Source organism: Arachis ipaensis, chromosome B06, assembly GCF_000816755.2.
Source record: "Arachis ipaensis cultivar K30076 chromosome B06, Araip1.1, whole genome shotgun sequence".
NCBI classification, from domain to species: Eukaryota; Viridiplantae; Streptophyta; class Magnoliopsida; order Fabales; family Fabaceae; genus Arachis; species Arachis ipaensis.
In genome coordinates this window covers 113,143,040-113,155,332 of record NC_029790.2, presented here as the reverse complement: position 1 = coordinate 113,155,332, position 12,293 = coordinate 113,143,040, and the positions used below count along the sequence as shown (strand labels likewise).

Below are 12,293 nucleotides of genomic sequence, written 5' to 3'. Positions count from 1 at the left end.
GAATGAATTTTTAGTTAAGAAGCAAAGGAATGAATTTGCCTGGCTATCCTGAAACAAAAGGAATCCTTACTAACTTACAAGCATGTCAAATTTAAAGACAACACTTTTCTTTTTCTATGCTCCCTCATTAATCAATACATACAGGAGAATACTATGTATGCCATATGTTCTTTTCTTCTTCCTTATACTTTCTCTCTTTCTCCTTCCTTTTTTATTTTATGGATTATTATATATATTATATTAGTATTTCATATTGTTCTAGCTAGACAAGCAAATCGGTTGCTTATCATTTGTGAATCTGATTCTGGTGAATTTAAAAATGGTAATTATTTCATTAAGTAATAAGTATCATTCATTTAAAAGTAGGTGTATTTCCTGTAAAAGCTTCTAAATTTGAAAGGAGATGATGGTTTCAGAATGAATGAAGTGCTTGTGTCATTGTTGCCAAAGATGTTCATGGAAATTCCTGAAAGTTTAGGCACATCTATAGAGGTGTTAATACTATATATATATATATATATATATATATATATATATATATATATAGGTTTTCATGGTTCAAGTGAATTTGAATTTTGTTCTAACTGTCTTGATTCTTAACAAGGACTCCTTGCAGGCACCTATTGACCACTGGATGGAGCAATTTTGTGATCCAGAAGAAGCTTGTAGCTGGTGATTCCATTGTGTTCTTGAGAGCTAAGGATGGTGATCTGTGTGTTGGGATACAGAGGGCCAAGAAGGTGGTAGTTGGAGGTGGCGAGGTGTCGGTGTCATTGGTGGTTGAAGCTGTGAGTTGTGGTGTTAATGGAAGGCCATTTGAGGTTGTGTACTATCCAAGGGGAAGCTCACCTGAGTTTTGTGTTAAGGCCTCAATTGTGAGAGATGCAATGAAAGTGAGGTGGTATTTTGGGATGAGGTTCAAGATGTCCTTTGAGACTGAGGATTCTTCTAGAATCAGTTAGTTCATGGGAACCATTTCTTCTGTTCAGCTTCTTGATCCCATTCATTGGCCTAATTCTCCATGGCGTCTTCTACAGGTACATCTTTTAATTGCTATTGTCAAATTTCTAATGAACCTAGATTTGTTTCTTGGGTTAATTTTGTCATGAGATATTTCTTTACCTTATTTAATCAAAAGTAACTGCAGTGGTAACAACTCTTTTTTGGTTCTTTTTTCTAATAATTGCCTTATTTGTTGTCTGAGTGTAAATCGGATATAATAAGGTAGACATCCTCTGCTCAGAAAGTGGGAAGCAGCGAATAATTTACATGTTCCTAATGAGGTAATAATGCTAACCTTTATAATTTACATGTTCCTAGTTATATTTCTACCCATATGAAATATTTTGTTGCCTAATTGGTCTTAATTAATTCTCTACTGAATTGGAAGCAGAGATAGACTGCCTCAATCGGATATACATTCGGCGGCGGCATGTTCGAGATGAATGAAGTGAAGGGTGGCAGTCCGTACGGTGCCCGAACTTATGCTGGTGGTGATGGATCAAGACAACCAACTAAACTTGAGTTGGAGCAAGCATTCCACCAAAGCAAGTATATTGCCACCATCACTAAGAAGCTCAAGAAAGAATGAAGCTATCCATAAATTAGGATATTGAATTCTGATGAGTCCACTAGTTACTTATCATCTAATGTATTCAGATTGTATTATTGCATGGAAATAATTGCTTCTTATTATAAAGAAAGCATTTTGTACTCATTGGTGTGTTTTTCTATTTGTATTTATTACATTTATATTTATTTTGTATGGAAACAAGTTTATTTTGCAATGGAAAAACCTAAAAAAAATTCTATTTTACTTTACTGACGGATTTACAGACGAATTTTTTGTCTGTAATCAGAGTGTGAGATGATTTTTCAAGGTTCAAATTACAGACGGAAAATTCGTCGGAAAGTTCGTCGGCCTAGGGAAATGGATGGAGAATTTACAGAGGAAAAATCCGTCGGTAACTGGGAAAAATCCGTCGGTAATTTTCTGACGGAAAAAATCTGTCGGTAAATAATTTTCGACGAGGCTTTTACAGAGGGACAAAATCCGTCGGTAATTTCGTCGGTAAGCAAAAATCCGTCTGTAATAAAGACTAAATCTGTCTGTAAATCTGTCTGTATTAATCCATTTTCTAGTTGTGAGCTCTACGATTATAATAAATGAAATAAACAATGCCTTGGCCAAGGGGTTTGAATGAATTAAGAAATGAGTTTCTTAAGTCATTCATAATTCATTATAATAATTGTAACAAGTTAGAGTTTGACAATCAAACCGTACTCTAAAAGTTAGCCAAGAGCTGAAAAGATGGAAGGAGTTGTATTTTTTGTTCATCTTCGGTTCTTAGTAAAAATATTATTACTTCATACTATCGGGTCGTCAAGGAGCGTTGCTAGATGCCAACCTTGATTAGTAAATTTAGTATGACTAATTTACTACTCGCTTAGTATTGAACCTATGGGGTCACACACTAACGAGTGTTCTAATCCTTGGTAAATAATCATTTAATTATTATTTTGATTAGATCAAATAAATAATTATATTAATTCAAATGGAATATTATTATATTCTTTGCTAGCACCATGAATATAATAATATGATAATTGAGAATATTAAATAATTAATTATTTATTCTATGATGAGTTTTAAATATGGATAAGATCCCAACTGATTCTGTTTCAAATTAAGTTGTAATTTGATTCACAAATCAGTCACCAATCTCATACTATATATATGTGTATATGATAAAAGAAAGACACAACAAATTTTTTTCTTTTACCTCTACATACACAAATATTCCAATTCTTAGTGAAAAATTGCTGGTGCAAGGAGTTGCAAAAAATTTCTCAGTTAAATACATTGGTCAATGAGTTGACAACAAGGATCAGTCTCGGTGTGGATACACATAGTACCTTTGTACTATCGAAAGAAAAAATTTTCATTCACTAGGATATTCAAGTATTGTCATCTAACTCATCTTATTTCAATAAAATTTTAAGCACAAAATAGATCAATAGAATTATCTTATTATTTTCGCTGCGTGTTATGAACACTTGTAATCCTTCACGTACACTCTTATTTTTGTGTATTTTCACTCACACACAGCTTAAAAAAAATTTTCATAGCCAACAAATATTTTTTTCGTAGATCGATCATATTATTATAGCAAAAACTTTTAGAACATGCACAACGATAATAAATTGAAGTCCGATCCCATTCACTATTTATTTAACAAAAAATAAGGATTTAATTAACATTGGAGAAAAGTAAAAGAAAAAAATTCTTTCACATTATTTTAAGTATTTGGAGTTCTATTCGGAGGGATTCAAATTTCTTTAGAAATAGCTAATAAAATTTAAACATATATCAATAATAAAATACAAAAAATATTTTTAAAATTAATAAAATTAAAAACACAACATATATATATATATATATATATATCCAAACTAGACAGACATTTAGATCTACTAAACGGATATAATAAGATAAGATAGTTCCTAGTAACATTCCACAACCATAAAGCTAATCATAGAAGTTCACATTATTTCACATATCACACCTAAAAACACACTTAAAAGGGTAATTGCACTTTTATTTTCACAATTTCTTCTAATCTTCTTTATTCTCTTCTCAAAATTCTAAAACTAAAGTTCTACTAATTTTTTTTTTCAAAAAATAGATCCAAATCAATTTAACTCTTTTTTTAATTACTTACAAAATTTTTTTCAAAATTTAAATACCAACAATCTCAACCTTCAAACTCTCAAATTTTAAATCAAAACTTAACATACACTACTAAATATATTTTAAAGTCCAAATTCACAAAATCTTCCTAAATTTAATTTTCAAGGTTTTTATAATAATCAATTTTCTCTGTCCCAACCACATAATGAAAATTCACACACAGAGCATTACCCCTCTATCAGAAATGTTACTCCAGCATCCTTGTTGTTTCCAATTCAATTCAATGCATCGAGACATGACTCATCTGGTGTCGGTGGCTTGTCTAACCCATCCCTTCAGACTTCGATACAATCTAGTCTAAATTCACAATATTCAGATTTTGTCAACCCTCATGGATTAGATGCTATCGATCTCAATGATGATGACATTAAAAATCTTAGGCAAGATAATATTCAATATTGAAACTGAAAATAGGATGAGATGTTGATCAATACATGGTTAAATATTTTAACTGATCCTATAGATGGTACTGGCCAAAAGAACAAAACATTTTAGAATCAAATTCACGACTATTGTGTAGAATTTAGCACTGATATAAAAAGGGGACAATTGCATGTAAGAAACGATGATATAAGATCAATAAGGCAGTTGCACAATTTGCTAGTTGTTATGATCTAGCTAGTCGAAACATAAGAAGTGGTTCGAACGCTGATGATATAAAAGAGTGGTCTATAAACTTTATTCCACAAATTATGGTCAAAAATTCACTTTTGAGAGGAATTGAAATATGCTTCATTTGGAACAAAAATGGAGAAGCTAACTCCCAACATAAAGTGGATGCTCAAAGAGAACCAAAGTCAGTGCAACTGAAGCATACTCATCATTATTCAGAAACACCGTTGGCTGAAAAAATCGGTGTGGACTCTCCCGTTCGTCCACAAGGATCAAAGAAGAATAAGAGAAAAGGTAAGAAAAAAGCACAAATGTCTGAAGATCTTAGTGGAAAAAATTATAGGTTGTTAAGAAACTATCTCTCATGAAAGATATTAAGAATGTTAGAGAAAATGAACTAATAGATAGAAAGAAGGAAAGATAAGAGGAGAGGAAATATAAAAAAAAGATTATGGCAATTAAAAAAAAGGAGTTACAAATTCAAACAATGATGAAGGAACAAAAATTACAAACTCAGAGGTATATTAAAGAAAGGAAAGGAAAATGGATATGTAAATACTTAATGCTGACACGTCTACAATGAGTGAAAAACAACGAGCTCTTCATAAGATTGCATATGAAAAATAATTAATAAGTGGTTCACTTAATGGTTCCTTGTATTCTTAGAGTTAAGTAGTCTATTTTATTTTTTATTGTGTATTACTGTATGTTATGTAGTATGTTTTATTCATTTGTAATGTAACTTTTAAAATTAATCAATATTATTATGCATTATTGTTTATGAAAATAACTGTTGTAAAACTAGCCGTTTCAAAATTAGAGAAGAAAAAACTAGCCGTTGTGAGATGGACATTGCAAAACTAGCCATTGAAAAGTAGCTACTTGTTATGAAAACACTTATAAATATCAATTATCAAACATTTACAATTACAAACTCTATTTCAAATCTAATTTTTCATCTCAAAAGAATACTAAAAAATACATTTCAAGAAATGGCAAAAAATTTTGATGATATGTTTAATGAGGCTTTGTATGATAAAAGAAGAAGGTGAAATAACACACTCATGGATAATTGGATCAATGAATATTTGTTTAATGATTCAGAAGAAGAAGATATTGAGAGAAGTTATTTCCCAAATCCTCGTAGATGGATCAACAGAGATAAAAAAGTAGGACATGATCATCTTTTCAAAGATTACTTTGAAGATGAGCCGGTGTATAATGCTGATTTTTTTTACGGAGGTTTCGAATGAGAAGGCATGTGTTTCTTCGAATAGTAAACACCCTCTCAAATGTCTATCCGTAATTCCAATAGAGGGTCGATGCAATTAGGAGAAGAGGCTTATCATCACCATTGCAAAAATGTACTGCTGCAATACGGATGTTAGCATATGGCATAGTAGCTGATGTTATTGATGATTATGTGCGCATAGGCGAGAGCACTACAATTGAATGCTTGAAAAAATTTGTTAAAAGTGTCATTTCGGTGTTCGAGGATGAATACTTGCGAAAACTAAATTCAAATGATGTACAACGCCTGCTACAAATGGCGGAGGGTCGTGGCTTTTCTGGCATGTTGAATAGCACTGAGTGCATGCATTGGCAATGGAAAAATTGTCCAAAGGCATGGAAAGGTATGTACATGAGTGGTTATTGTGGGGTTGCAACCATGGTACTTGAGGTTGTATCATCTCTAGACATTTGGATATGGCATGCATTCTTTGCAGTTTCTGGTTCAAATAGCGATATCAACGTGTTAGATCGTTCACCAGTATTTGATGATATTCTAAATGACTGTGTTCCGAAGGTAAATTATACTTCAATGGTAATAATTATACTATGGGATACTATTTAGCAGATAGTATTTATTCTAAATGGGTTACATTTGTCAAATCAATATCAAAACCACAAGGGGAGAAATGCAAGTTATTTGCACAATACCAAAAAGGGCAGAGAAAAGACGTGGAACGAGCATTCGAAGTGTTGCAAGCACGCTTTACAATTATACGTGGTCCAAAGCACTTTTGAAAAAAGAAGAAGCTTGAAAACATAATGAGAGCTTGTATTATATTTTATAATATGATTGTTGAGGATGAAAGAGACACTTATGTAGAAAATTTTGTTCAAACCTAGAGCACGATGATGTCGAAAATGACTTATCATAACCTCAGTTAGGAGCGGAAGATTTTGTACCATATCATCAATTTCTCCAAAGCAATGCCAACTTCGGAATAGGCAGCAGCATCGATAATTGAAAGAAAACCTGATTGAACACATATGACAATTTTACAATACTTGTCAACTAGAGAGTTTAACTATATTTTTCTTTATATTAAGTAATTTTGCAAATTACTTTATTACATTGATTTTAATTACTTTAATTAATTAATTAAGTAGGACCATAATAAGAACTAAACTTAGTTCTTTCTAATGGAGGAGAGAGAGATGCATGCTTTCAGTTTCATCTATTTACTGTTTATGACGCAAAAACTGATATGAAGTTATTTTTTTGACAAGTGGATTATAAATAGGGATTGAAATGAGTTCTCTACTAGAGATGGTCTAACATTCTCACATATATCTAAAAACACATGCAGATTATAATAGAATTTCATATAGCAAAAATTCAAAATTAGAAAAAATCATCTAGAATATTTGTAAGCATTTGTTAATTTTTTTTTTTGAAAAAAATAAAATAAATACATTTTAGTAATTGAAACTTTTGTGCTAAAATTTATAGTAATTTTTTTAAAACTTGTTTTAATGATAATAATCTCTAAACTCTCTTCTTTGGTTTCTTTCATCTAATTTTTTACCCTCTTTAAATATTTTTTCTTCAGATTCTTACCTCTTGATCTTTTTTTTATGTTTTTATTTTCTTATATTGATTTGTTAGTAGTATTTTTTATACAAAAAAATTTTTCTATCAAAAAAAAGTATATTGAAACAGAAAGCTCCACTGTCCACACATATTTTGGCAAAAATTTTTAAAGATAGCTTGTTAATGAGCTAAGCTAATCTTGTTATTCAATATCTTCATGCTGCCAAATTCTCCCTAAGAACCTCTTTCTAATTTTGTTCTGTTGCTAGTCTATTAATTTTTATATTTTATATTTTTTCTTTTGGATACTGATGTTGTAAAAGCCCAAACCACCCGCTAGCACGATATTGTCCGCTTTGGCACACAAGTCCTCACGGTTTTGCTTTTGACGATAGGAATGATAGCCGAAGTCCCCTACACTCACTCGTCAAAATGCGTCATGCTAGGGAGAGGTATCCACACCCTTATAAGGCATGCTTCGTTCCCTTCCCCAACCGATATGAGACCTTACAATCCACCCCCTAAGGGAGCCCAGCGCCCTCGCTGGCACATCGATCCGGGCTCCGGCTCTGATACCATCTGTAACAGCCCAGACCACCCACTAGCACGATATTGTCCGCTTTGGCACACAAGGCCTCACGATTTTGCTTTTGACGATAGGGATGATAGCCGAAACCCCCCACACTCACTCGTCAAAACACGTCATGCTAGGGAGATATATCCACACCCTTATAAGGCATGCTTCGTTCTCCTCCCCAACCGATGTGAGACCTTACAGATGTAAATAAATATGTTAAAATAAAATATTTTATATAATTCTTTTATTTCTTATTTTTTTAAATTAATTTATTTAAAAAAATTGAAAAATTAAATTTTATAATTTAAAAAAATAAAAATATTTAAAATACGAATTTAAACATTAATTTTAAAGATTTTGTCTCAAAATTAGGCTAACAGACTTAACCAGTTGAACCAGACCCAAAGCCCAACCCATATAAGCCTTCCCCAACACTTACAGCCACAAACACTTCTTATTTCATTGAGAAAAGGGAGATTCCACGGTGAGAGAGGGAAGAGAAGAACATATATAACCTATGTTACTATTCACTTTCGCTTTCAATTACCCGTAACTTTTGATCCGAAACTTCGATTGTTGTACCATTTGTGGCCACGTGTTCGTCTCGTCGAGCTCTTCAATTCTATTTGAACAAAGTGGTAAGGAACTCTAATTTTCATGCCCAGTTCTTCCTTCAACTCAAATTCACGTTTTTGGCTTGAGTATTGAGAGATTTTCATGATTATGATTATTTAGGTGTAATCTAGCGTTGGATAATTGTTGAATTTTACCCCAATCATCAATTGATAAGTTAAAGATTCTCTAAACCCTTGTGAATTGATGAATTGGTAAACCATAGCATTGATAAGATGGAATTGTATGAAATTAGGTTGAATTTTATGTTGATTGAAGTCAAATTGGTGTATTAGAGTACATGAAACAAAGCTTTGGTGGCTGGAACTTATTGGAGTTGTTTGGGAGTCTTGGAAGCTAGAATTGTGGCATTTTGAGCTTGGAAAAAATCAGCCAAGTTATGGTTTCGGTTTCTTGTAGATAACATATAATGTTGTATGAAACTTAGGCTAGTGGACTTTAAAATATTGTTGAATTGATACGGTTGATGATGGCTTAGCTTGATATGTGATTTCGGTATGTATTGTGTATGTTGACATGAGTGTTGAAATTGGACTTATATGAGGAATTGGATTAAAATTGGAGTTTGTATGATGATTGAGAATTAAAGTGTGTGAATTGTCATATTTTTAAATGATTAAGAATAAGTTTTAGTGGTGACTAATGCTGTTGTTGAATTTGAAATGTTGGCATGACTTGTGTACATGAGTATACATTTATAAAAGTTTGAAATGGTATAAGGAATGAGATATGAATGATGTATGTGGGTACATTTGTTGGGATTTGGATTTGGTATGTGGAGTAAGGATTTATGATGAGTTGAGATTGAGGCTTAGGTAATCATGGTTTTAATCGAATAAGGATTTTGAAATGGGAAGTGTTAAGATAATGTGATTTAAGAAAAAGGAAGGTTTTGTAGAGTTTGAAATGAGGATTGGTGTTGTTTTCAAAAGAAAAGATTTGGAAAAAAGATTTATTTTGGGTGTTGTAGAATTTTTGAGTAAAAAGTAAATTTTAACCAACTTCAGCGAGTTATAACATGGTTCTCGAAACCTAGATTTGAGTAAACCTTATTTTAAATTGAAGATGATTGTGAGAGCTTTAAAATGATATAAAAATGAGAAAAATTAGAGTTTTGCAGAAAAAGTTATGAACGTCGGAAGTTAGGTATAAAAGACTGAACTCTATGATGTTACAGAAAACTAGAAATTCTGGTTTGTGTACCCATGCACACTATCGTGCGCATGCACAAAGCAGAGCGTGTAATGAGACTCGTGCGTACGCATGAGGGGTGTGCGCATGCACACCCTAAAATTTTTACAAGTTGTGCATACGCACATTATGATGTATACGCACATGCTGGGAATTCGTTCTGGTGCGTGCATACGCACCGCAATGATGCATATGCACAAGCCCTGTTTTTCATAGAAAACTCTATTTTTAACTGTTTGACCTTCCCGGCAAGCTTGTAAACTTCCATAACACCTGTTTAAGATACGATAGCTAGTGTTTAGGCCTTGGGATGAGTGAGAGGGTACGTATTGAAGGAAAAGGGATAGTTTTTATTATGAATTTAGAGCCGGTGACTTAGGACTATAAAGCACTCTGGGTAGATTAACTAGAGTGGTTTCGTGGAGTGTATTGAGTGGATTAAAGAGAATATGTTGGAGCATAGTGGAGATAAGTTTGAAGAACTGTATGTTAATTATAAATACAGAGTGGGCATGATTTGATTATAAATGTGACTATTTCATCATGAGTACTCTTTCTCGAAAGTGCGACCCTACAGAGATGGTGGAAGGTGAGGATACCTTTCTTTGTTCCTCCTGGTATTGTAAATTTGCCTCCAGCAAGATGGTGGGAGGTTAGGATCCCCTTCTTTGTTTCTCCTGGACATATGAGAACGTACTTCCTGGGTAGACGCAAGGATTGTGGTTTCGTCCCACTTGCTCTAGGTTGTTGGCTAAGGCTTCCCGGGTAGATGCAAGGATGCAGTTTACCCTACTTACTCCGGGTTGAGATGGTTTGAGCTCCCTGGGTAGATGCAAGAGTGTGGTACGCCCCACTTGGTCCAGGTTGAGGTTATTATGAGCTTTCTGGTAGTAGCAAAGGTAGTGACTCGCCCCCACTGCTCCAAATTGAGATTGAGATTCCTTTGACCCTGCCTGCGCAATGAATTATTAAATAATTATATATGCTTATGCTTTTGAGAGTATGTGCCGCGGGAACTGTCCAAGGTTCACTACCGGACATGTCGGATTTGGCTGGATAGCCGACAGATGATAGCATCGGCCATAGGGCAGACATGCATCATGCACATTTATATGATTTGTTTGAGTATGTATATTTTTTGTTTGCCTAATTGTTTATCTATGAATATATGCTACATGACTTAAATGTTGTATCTGTTTATTTAATTGTGTATTACTTGTATGCTTTGTATGTGTTTGACCTTGAGAGATCTCTTAGGTGGTAGAGGAGAGCTGAAGGTTGTTCCACCTGGTGATTAGGAGGTTTGTAAAGTGCTGAAATTGAGGAGCTAGATTAGAATTCCTAGGTAGAATTACCATATTTCTGGTAGTGAGAACTCTAGGCTTTGTTTTGGGTTGTATAAGTTTAGGATTGCCTTCGACTTTACGGAGCCTTATATCTTATCTTTTGGGCACTATTACCATACTGAGAACCTCTGGTTCTCATTTCATACATATTTTGTTGTTTTTTATATACAGGACGTGAGGCACCTCGCTAAGCGTACTGGAGACTCTTTCAGAAGCGAAGATCTACTTATATATATATATATATATATATAGTATGTATTCTCCATTATTGTAGTACAACTTGTATTATTCCTTCTAGAGGTTGATTTCGGAGAATCAGGACTTTGTATTTTTGTCTTTTGGTACATTTGGAGTTGTATATATATATTATGGCCGGCCTTTGCTTCGCATGTCGAGTCTAGAGCTTGATTATGTATCTCTGTTTTGGACTTCTGTGTGTCTTTTGGTACATTTGGAGTTGTATATATATTATGGTCGGCCTTTGCTTCGCAGGTCGAGTCTAGAGCTTAATTATGTATTTCTTGTGTGTGTGTTTCATGTATAAGCTTTCTATCTTAACGCTTTTTGAGTATGACGCATTTTCGGTCATGCTTTGTTTATCTTTTCTTTCAAGGATCCTAGTTAAATTATTCTTCATATATATTTACGTACGTATTTTTGTTTTTAGAGATCGTGGCGTTTCACCACCTTTAATTTACGACTAAAATATAAAGTTTTGTGTAATAGAGTGTTACAACTATGGTTAACTTAAATACTAATAAATTAATTATAATATAAAAGCTAAAACTAAAATCATTGTAGATTTTGACCAAAAAAATATTAATTATATGTATTATTTTTAATGTTAGCGACATAGTGTTAGAATTATGTTCTACCACTATCCATTGGATATAGGAATTAAGTAAACCGACGTTAGTTTTCTGTGTTAACCCTGTTATTCTGTTTACGCAATTCTGATTGTTTTTTAAAATGTGCTATTAAAAGTTGAGATTTTGATCAAATTTATTTTAAAAATATTTGATATAATAAAATATTCATGATAAAATTATTTTGTAGATGATTTTAAGTATTAGTTCAGGTGGAAGTTTGTTAGTTGTGATTTAGGATGTTTGAAAGTGGTGGTGAAAGGATACCGTCGCCATTCGGCCTTAGCAGTGGTAACCCTTCTTACTCTTTTCTCTCCTCTAATCTTCCATTTCTCTCTCCTTTCCCAGCAATTCTTTCCTTTCCATCTTCCTTCTCTCTTATTTCCCTTTTTCTCTAGTTATTGCTTTTGTTTTGGATTCGGTGACCCTCTTTTTTTGTTTCTCTCTTCTTCTTTTTCTCTCCTTTCCATATATATATATATATATATAACTCTAA

The 12,293-nt window shown here is 33.1% G+C and overlaps 1 long non-coding RNA gene across 2 annotated transcripts; it reads left to right on the top strand.

Moving 5' to 3' along the window:
* Window positions 339-1,717, top strand: LOC107604930. Of its 2 annotated transcripts, none has more exons than XR_002349243.1 (3): window positions 339-492; window positions 605-1,283; window positions 1,394-1,717. It is a non-coding gene; the product is annotated as an uncharacterized LOC107604930 (long non-coding RNA). The 2 variants fall into 2 exon arrangements; XR_001612420.2 differs by having other exon boundaries at window positions 341-492; window positions 617-1,283.